The sequence below is a fragment of the Rutidosis leptorrhynchoides genome, chromosome 1 (genome assembly GCF_046630445.1).
Source record: "Rutidosis leptorrhynchoides isolate AG116_Rl617_1_P2 chromosome 1, CSIRO_AGI_Rlap_v1, whole genome shotgun sequence".
In the NCBI taxonomy this organism is placed as follows: Eukaryota; Viridiplantae; Streptophyta; class Magnoliopsida; order Asterales; family Asteraceae; genus Rutidosis; species Rutidosis leptorrhynchoides.
The window spans coordinates 522,034,479-522,045,376 of NC_092333.1; positions in this window are offsets into that span (position 1 = coordinate 522,034,479).

Sequence of the window (10,898 nt, forward strand, 5' to 3'; positions counted from 1 at the left end):
GAATACCTATCTAGAGCAAGTGGGACAAGATGATGCGTACGCACTACCGTGGTCAGCATTCAAGCACTTGATGAACGAGAAGTACCGTCCCAGAACCGAGGTCAATAAGCTCAAGACAGAACTTAGAGGGTTACGAACCCAAGGATTTGATATTACCACGTACGAAAGACGATTCACAGAATTGTGCCTATTGTGTCCGGGAGCATTCGAAGATGAGGAAGAGAAGATCGACGCCTTTGTGAAAGGATTACCGGAAAGAATCCAAGAAGATATAAGTTCACACGAGCCCGCCTCCATACAACAGGCATGTAGAATGGCTCACAAACTAGTGAACCAGATTGAAGAAAGAATTAAAGAACAGACTGCTGAAGAGGCCAATGTGAAGCAAGTCAAAAGAAAGTGGGAGGAAAATGGTGATAAGAATCACCAATACAACAACAACAACAATTACAACAATAATCGCAACAATTATCCCAACAATCGCAACATCAATCGCAACTACAACAAACGGCCCAACAACAACAACAACAACAACAACAACAACAACAACAACAACAATAACTACTACTACTACAACAATCATCCCAACAACAATAATAACCGCAACAACAACAACAATCAGAAGCAGCTATGCCAAAGGTGTGAAAAGTATCACTCGGGGTTCTGCACCAAATTTTGCAACAAGTGTAAAAGAAATGGTCATAGCGCGGCGAAGTGTGAGGTCTACGGACCAGGGGTTAATAGAACGAAAGGAACAAATGGTGTCGGAATGAGTAATGGCGGAGCAAGTAGTGTCGGAGCAAGTTATGCCAATGTAGTTTGTTATAAATGTGGAAAACCGGGCCACATTATTAGAAATTGCCCGAACCAGGAGAACACGAATGGACAAGGCCGCAGAAGAGTTTTCAATATTAATGCGGCAGAGGCACAGGAAGACCCGGAGCTTGTTACGGGTACATTTCTTATTGACAATAAATCTGCTTACGTTTTATTTGATTCGGGTGCGGATAGAAGCTATATGAGTAGAGATTTTTGTGCTAAATTAAGTTGTCCATTGACGCCTTTGGATAGTAAATTTTTACTTGAATTAGCAAATGGTAAATTAATTTCAGCAGATAATATATGTCGGAATCGAGAAATTAAACTGGTTAGCGAAACATTTAAGATTGATTTGATACCAGTAGAGTTAGGGAGTTTTGATGTGATAATCGGTATGGACTGGTTGAAAGAAGTGAAAGCAGAGATCGTTTGTTACAAAAATGCAATTCGCATTATACGAGAAAAAGGAAAACCCTTAATGGTGTACGGAGAAAAGGGCAACACGAAGCAACATCTTATTAGTAATTTGAAGGCACAAAAACTAATAAGAAAAGGTTGCAATGTTGTTCTAGCACACGTCGAGAAAGTACAAACTGAAGAAAAGAGCATCAATGATGTTCCCATTGCAAAAGAATTTCCCGATGTATTTCTAAAAGAATTACCGGGATTACCCCCACATCGATCCGTTGAATTTCAAATAGATCTTGTACCAGGAGCTGCACCAATAGCTCGTGCTCCTTACAGACTCGCACCCAGCGAGATGAAAGAACTGCAAAGCCAATTACAAGAACTTTTAGAGCGTGGTTTCATTCGACCAAGCACATCACCGTGGGGAGCTCCTGTTTTGTTTGTCAAGAAGAAAGATGGTACATTCAGGTTGTGTATCGACTACCGAGAGTTGAACAAACTTACCATCAAGAACCGCTACCCACTACCGAGAATCGACGACTTATTTGATCAACTACAAGGCTCGTCTGTTTATTCAAAGATTGACTTACGTTCCGGGTATCATCAAATGCGGGTGAAAGAAGATGATATTCCAAAGACTGCTTTCAGAACACGTTACGGTCATTACGAGTTTATGGTCATGCCGTTTAGTTTCACTAATGCACCAGCTGTGTTCATGGACCTTATGAACCGAGTGTGTGGACCATACCTTGACAAGTTTGTCATTGTTTTCATTGATGACATACTTATTTACTCAAAGAATGACCAAGAACACGGTGAACATTTGAGAAAGGTGTTAGAAGTATTGAGGAAGGAAGAATTGTACGCTAAGTTTTCAAAGTGTGCATTTTGGTTGGAAGAAATTCAATTCCTCGGTCACATAGTGAACAAAGAAGGTATCCAGGTGGACCCGGCAAAGATTGAAACCGTTGAAAAGTGGGAAACCCCAAAAACTCCGAAGCATATACATCAATTTTTAGGATTGGCTGGTTACTACAGAAGATTCATCTAAGATTTCTCCAAAATAACAAAACCCTTGACTGCATTAACGCATAAAGTGAAGAAATTTGAATGGAAGGATGAACAAGAGAAGGCGTTTCAATTATTGAAGAAAAAGCTAACTACAGCACCTATATTGTCATTGCCTGAAGGGAATGATGATTTTGTGATTTATTGTGACGCATCAAAGCAAGGTCTCGGTTGTGTATTAATGCAACGAACGAAGGTGATTGCTTATGCGTCTAGACAATTGAAGATTCACGAACAAAATTATACGACGCATGATTTGGAATTAGGCGTGGTTGTTTTTGCATTAAAGACTTGGAGGCACTACTTATATGGGGTCAAAAGTATTATATATACCGACCACAAAAGTCTTCAACACATATTTAATCAGAAACAATTGAATATGAGGCAGCGTAGGTGGATTGAATTGTTGAATGATTACGACTTTGAGATTCGTTACCACCCGGGGAAGGCAAATGTGGTAGCCGACGCCTTGAGCAGAAAGGACAGAGAACCCATTCGAGTAAAATCTATGAATATAATGATTTACACTAACCTTACTACTCAAATAAAGGAGGCGCAACAAGGAGTTTTAAAAGAGGGAAATTTAAAGGATGAAATACCCAAAGGATCGGAGAAGCATCTTAATATTCGGGAAGACGGAACCCGGTATAGGGCTGAAAGAATTTGGGTACCAAAATTTGGAGATATGAGAGAAATGGTACTTAGAGAAGCTCATAAAACCAGATAATCAATACATCCTGGAACGGGGAAAATGTACAAGGATCTCAAGAAACATTTTTGGTGGCCGGGTATGAAAGCCGATGTTGCTAAATACGTAGGAGAATGTTTGACGTGTTCTAAGGTCAAAGCTGAGCATTAGAAACCATCAGGTCTACTTCAACAACCCGAAATCCCGGAATGGAAATGGGAAAACATTACCATGGATTTCATCACTAAATTGCCAAGGACTGCAAGTGGTTTTGATACTATTTGGGTAATAGTTGATCGTCTCACCAAATCAGCACACTTTCTGCCAATAAGAGAAGATGACAAGATGGAGAAGTTAGCACGACTGTATTTGAAGGAAGTCGTCTCCAGACATGGAATACCAATCTCTATTATCTCTGATAGGGATGGCAGATTTATTTCAAGATTCTGGCAGACATTACAGCAAGCATTAGGAACTCGTCTAGACATGAGTACTGCCTATCATCCACAAACTGATGGGCAGAGCGAAAGGACGATACAAATGCTTGAAGACATGCTACGAGCATGTGTTATTGATTTCGGAAATAGTTGGGATCGACATCTACCGTTAGCAGAATTTTTCTACAACAACAGCTACCATTCAAGCATTGAGATGGCGCCGTTTGAAGCACTTTATGGTAAAAAGTGCAGGTCTCCGATTTGTTGGAGTGAAGTGGGGGATAGACAGATTACGGGTCCGGAGATTATACAAGAAACTACCGAGAAGATCATCCAAATTCAACAACGGTTGAAAACCGCCCAAAGTCGACAAAAGAGCTACACTGACATTAAAAGAAAAGATATAGAATTTGAAATTGGAGAGATGGTCATGCTTAAAGTTGCACCTTGGAAAGGCGTTGTTCGATTTGGTAAACGAGGGAAATTAAATTCAAGGTATATTGGACCATTCAAGATTATTGATCGTGTCGGACCAGTAGCTTACCGACTTGAGTTACCTCAACAACTCGCGGCTGTACATAACACTTTCCATGTATCGAATTTGAAGAAATGTTTTACTAAAGAAGATCTCACTATTCCGTTAGATGAAATCCAAATCAACGAAAAACTTCAATTCATCGAAGAACCCGTCGAAATAATGGATCGTGAGGTTAAAAGACTTAAGCAAAACAAGATACCAATTGTTAAGGTTCGATGGAATGCTCGTAGAGGACTCGAGTTCACCTGGGAGCGTGAAGATCAGATGAAGAAGAAATACCCACATCTATTTCCAGAAGATTCGTCAACACCTTCAACAGCTTAAAATTTCGGGACGAAATTTATTTAACGGGTAGGTACTGTAGTAACCCGAACTTTTCCATGTTTATATATATTAATTGAGATTGATATTTACATGATTAAATGTTTCCAACATGTTAAGCAATCAAACTTGTTAAGACTTGATTAATTGAAATATGTTTCATATAGACAATTGACCACCCAAGTTGACCGGTGATTCACGAACATTAAAACTTGTAAAAACTATATGATGACATATATATGGATATATATATAGTTAACATGATACTATGATAAGTAAACATATCATTAAGTATATTAACAATGAACTACATATGTAAAAACAAGACTACTAACTTAATGATTTTTAAACGAGACATATATGTAACGATTATCGTTGTAAAGACATTTAATGTATATATATCATATTAAGAGATATTCATACATGATAATATCATGATAATATAATAATTTAAAATCTCATTTGATATTATAAACATTGGGTTAACAACATTTAACAAGATCGTTAACCTAAAGGTTTCAAAACAACACTTACATGTAACGACTAACGATGACTTAACGACTCAGTTAAAATGTATATACATGTAGTGTTTTAATATGTATTTATACACTTTTGAAAGACTTCAATACACTTATCAAAATACTTCTACTTAACAAAAATACTTACAATTACATCCTCGTTCAGTTTCATCAACAATTCTACTCGAATGCACCCGTATTCGTACTCGTACAATACACAGCTTTTAGATGTATGTACTATTGGTATATACACTCCAATGATCAGCTCTTAGCAGCCCATGTAATTCACCTAATACATGTGGGAACCATCATTTGGCAACTAGCATGAAATATCTCATAAAATTACAAAAATATGAGTAATCATTCATGACTTATTTACATGAAAACAAAATTACATATCCTTTATATCTAATCCATACACCAACGACCAAAAACACCTACAAACACTTTAATTCTTCAATTTTATTCATCTAATTGATCTCTCTCAAGTTCTATCTTCAAGTTCTAAGTGTTCTTCATATATTCTACAAGTTCTAGTTACATAAAATCAAGAATACTTTCAAGTTTGCTAGCTCACTTTCAATCTTGTAAGCTGATCATCCAACCTCAAGAAATCTTTGTTTCTTACAGTAGGTTATCATTCTAATACAAGGTAATAATCATATTCAAACTTTGGTTCAACTTCTATAACTATAACAATCTTATTTCAAGTGATGATCTTACTTGAACTTGTTTTCGTGTCATGATTCTGCTTCAAGAACTTCGAGCCATCCAAGGATCCGTTGAAGCTAGATCCATTTTTCTATTTTCCAGTAGGTTTATCCAAGGAACTTAAGGTAGTAATGATGTTCATAACATCATTCGATTCATACATATAAAGCTATCTTATTCGAAGGTTTAAACTTGTAATCACTAGAACATAGTTTAGTTAATTCTAAACTTGTTCGCAAATAAAAGTTAATCCTTCTAACTTGACTTTTAAAATCAACTAAACACATGTTCTATATCTATATGATATGCTAACTTAATGATTTAAAACCTGGAAACACGAAAAACACCGTAAAACCGGATTTACGCCGTCGTAGTAACACCGCGGGCTGTTTTGGGTTAGTTAATTAAAAACTATGATAAACTTTGATTTAAAAGTTGTTATTCTGGGAAAATGATTTTTATTATGAACATGAAACTATATCCAAAAATTATGGTTAAAATCAAAGTGGAAGTATGTTTTCTAAAATGGTCATCTAGACGTCGTTCTTTCGACTGAAATGACTACCTTTACAAAAACGACTTGTAACTTATTTTTTCCGACTATAAACCTATACTTTTTCTGTTTAGATTCATAAAATAGAGTTCAATATGAAACCATAGCAATTTGATTCACTCAAAACGGATTTAAAATGAAGAAGTTATGGGTAAAACAAGATTGGATAATTTTTCTCATTTTTGCTTACGTGAAAATTGGTAACAAATCTATTCCAACCATAACTTAATCAACTTGTATTGTATATTATGTAATCTTAAGATACCATAGACACGTATACAATGTTTCGACCTATCATGTCGACACATCTATATATATTTCGGAACAACCATAGACACTCTATATGTGAATGTTGGAGTTAGCTATACAGGGTTGAGGTTGATTCCAAAATATATATAGTTTGAGTTGTGATCAATAGTGAGATACGTATACACTGGGTCGTGGATTGATTCAAGATAATATTTATCGATTTATTTCTGTACATCTAACTGTGGACAACTAGTTGTAGGTTACTAACGAGGACAGCTGACTTAATAAACTTAAAACATCAAAATATATTAAAAGTGTTGTAAATATATTTTGAACATACTTTGATATATATGTATATATTGTTATAGGTTCGTGAATCAACCAGTGGTCAAGTCTTACTTCCCGACGAAGTAAAAATCTGTGAATGTGAGTTATAGTCCCACTTTTAAAATCTAATATTTTTGGGATGAGAATACATGCAGGTTTTATAAATGATTTACAAAATAGACACAAGTACGTGAAACTACATTCTATGGTTGAATTATCGAAATCGAATATGCCCATTTTTATTAAGTCTGGTAATCTAAGAATTAGGGAACAGACACCCTAATTGACGCGAATCCTAAAGATAGATCTATTGGGCCTAACAAACCCCATCCAAAGTACCGGATGCTTTAGTACTTCGAAATTTATATCATATCCGAAGGGTGTCCCGGAATGATGGGGATATTCTTATATATGCATCTTGTTAATGTCGGTTACCAGGTGTTCACCATATGAATGATTTTTATCTCTATGTATGGGATGTGTATTGAAATATGAAATCTTGTGGTCTATTATTATGATTTGATATATATAGGTTAAACCTATAACTCACCAACATTTTTGTTGACGTTTTAAGCATGTTTATTCTCAGGTGATTATTAAGAGCTTCCGCTATCGCATACTTAAATAAGGACGAGATTTGGAGTCCATGCTTGTATGATATTGTGTAAAAACTGCATTCAAGAAACTTATTTTGTTGTAACATATTTGTATTGTAAGCCATTATGTAATGGTCGTGTGTAAACAGAATATTTTAGATTATCATTATTTGATAATCTACGTAAAGCTTTTTAAACCTTTATTGACGAAATAAAGGTTATGGTTTTTTTTAAAATGAATGCAGTCTTTGAAAAACGTCTCATATAGAGGTCAAAACCTCGCAACTAAATCAATTAATATGGAACGTTTTTAATCAATAAGAACGGGACATTTCAAGTTATAGCTCCCTTTTTACTTTAACTATTTTTGGGACTGAGAATAAATGCGCTTTTTATGTTTTACATACTAGACACGAGTACTTTAACTTTATATATGTGTTGGTGATATAACGGTACAAATTTTTCCCTTAGCTCGGTAACATTTAACTATTGGTTTATGAACCGGTAGACGCAAATCTTAGATATGGATCCATAGGGTTTGACATCCCCACTCGGGCTAGTCGCGCTAGCATTTAACGGGTGTTTAATAATTCGTCTGTTTTTAACGCACTCGCCAAGTGTACTTTTAGGGGGTGATATATATTTTACGTTAAGTTAGTTACCAAGTGCCCACGGTTAAGCATATACTTTTTCATACTGTTTTGAATACGAAATCTCGTGGTCTACATTGCGTTTTTGTTTACAATAAAACTATAGCTCGCCAACATTCGTGTTGACATTTTTAAGCATGTTATTTCTCATGTGCTAAGATGAAATTACTTCCGCTGTTATAGACTCGCTGTGTTAGACTTCCGCTGCATTGTTAGAGATGTCTCAAGCATTGACTTTTATTTTTACATTCACTACTTATGTTATTTTCGAACTATGGTTTTGTAATGACCTTAGTGTCACGTACTTTTGTTAATGCTTCCTATTCGTTGAAGCATGTTGCCTTTGTAAAATATTTGACGTTGGTAAAAATGTTACCTTTTCATGAATGCAAAACTTGTTTTAAAATATCATATAGTATTATAGCGTGTAATGGACCTGTTGTTGATGATCCGTACACATTGATTTTGTATGGGGTATCACAACAAAGAACATATACCACATCGCTACAGTAACCGAACTACACTCCATTTCCCATTTTAACAACCAAAACAAAGATCTGACCATTGGCTATTATTATAAGGTAAATTAATAAAACCTATTTATTAAAATATGGCATTTATAACTATGCTTACCAAGTTACCATGGGAGACTTCTTTTTTAAAATCGTCAAACATGGACTAACGACTAAGCTATTAATCAAACTGCTTTATTCTTATTAGTTGTATATCTACTAACATATGCAAAACTGCTTTATACATGGCTATGTTACCAGTTGATAAAAAAGTATAGCAACCCTTCACATATTTAGCTTTGGCATTTCAACAAACAATATCACTACATAGCAGATTCATGTACCCATACTTAAATAATAAAATAGATACAGTAACAAATAAATAACAATAAATTATAAATATATAATCTATAATAAAATAAAACTGACAAATTGTTAATCAGAAAAACCTAACATTCTAGTCGAAAGTCATGAATATCAGAATTAAAGGAAATTAAAAATAAATTCATAGATAATCACAAATTCAAACTCTTACAAGTGAAAAAATATAGATAAAATTGCAGCAAATAGACACGAAAACAAATGAAAGACTAAAAATTGCAGAGGTATACGTTATAAGTTAAGCACATATCACATAATCAACAAAACAATCTGCATATACATGTGCTCATACAATTGCAAAGAAACCATTAAATGAATCAATTATATAAACGGACATATGTAATCTAAATTAACATAACTTCGGCAAAGATGAAGCGAAAATCCAACAACATCAGCCTGAAACACGGGTTAACAAACAAACATATGAATTAGTAAGCTAAATATAACATACAGAGAAAACGAAAATCCTGCAATATACAAAATTTATCATATATAAACATAAAAAAACTAAATCTGATGATCCCATTGTGTAGAAAACGAAATCAAATTATAGAAACATACCTGATCCCCTTTTTTTTGAAACCGATATCAATTTGATGAAACCACCTTGAATCATCCCAATTAACGTCATTTCGATGTTAATGAGTATATTGACAAATACGTCAGTTGCTGGTGAATAAATTGTTGTTATATTTAACAGAGAAAAAAAAACCGTAAAATTTAAAATCTAACACAATCAGAAGAATAAATATTAAGTTACAAAATTGACAGAGATATGTTCTTGTATTCAATAAAGATTCTGATATCCCATAATATGTCTTTGAATCGATGGAATATAAACCCACCATCCATGTAGTAACCGGCGACGGTTCAGGCAAGTAAACCAGAGAAATTATACAAAATTTATATTATTCGATACGTAAAATTGTAGCGGATAAATTACTTGTAGCGGCGATTTCAATTACGGCCAGCGGCGGCCATAATCGCCGGTATGAAGGTTGTAGGTTTTAGAATTATTGAAGAGAGAGAGAGAGAGAGAGAGAGAGAGAGAGAGAGAGGGTACAGTGGTTGTCGATCTTCTGTTTATATTTTACACGGAGTATCTATGTAAAAGATATGCTAATGTTGAATTTGAGTGGGACACGTGGCCTCAGCATAATTCGTTATAAAAACTTTATGCTATAAAAATCAGAGCTTTTTTTTAGACTGTTATGTGTGCCTCAATTTTTTGAAATGCTCTAAACGGATGCCACGTTTGGATTCAATTCCACGATTTATATATGTTAGAGTTATTATATTAAATTATGTTATATATATATATATATATATATATATATATATATATATATATATATATATATATATATATATATATATATATAAATCATTTGTGTATATATCAAAGAGCATATGTTTTCACTATTCACTCCATTTAACCTCCAATTTACCTTTCAAACCCTAGATGAGACAGTCCAGAAACCTAGGAGTATTGTTTACACCAATTTTTTATTTTTGAGGGTATTTTTGTCTTTTCACCTTACCCTATTTATTTACTCCATTTACTTTACATCCCAGAAACTTCTAGCGATCTGTAGCGGCTCCATCTCCATCACAACTAACCATCTCCTTCGCAACCAACTATCTCCATGGCCACCAAACATCATCTCCATCGCCACTAAGAGTACTGTTTACACCACTTCTTTATTTTCTAGAGTATTTTCGTCTTTTCACCTTGCCCAGTTTCTTTACTCCATCTGCTTACCATCCCAGAAAGTTCTGGCGATCTCTAGCGGCTCCATCTCCATCGCAACCAACCATCGCCCTCGCCACCAGACATCGTCTCCATCACCACCAAACATTGTCTCCATCACCACCACTCTCCGCTATCACCGTATCCATCTCTATCACCGTCTACGTCGCCATTCCTGATTCTCCAAAGCCTAATTTTTTATCTTTCAAAATCCATACCCTAAATAATTAGGGTTTTCGATTTGTTGGTTTTATGTTGGTGACTACGCAATCTGGGACACGAATTACGATTTAATTGCCTCATCGTATTGCTGCAGCGTAGGTATTGTTCGTTCTCTTTTTTGCCCCATTTTTTGGCAGTAGTTGCAATCAA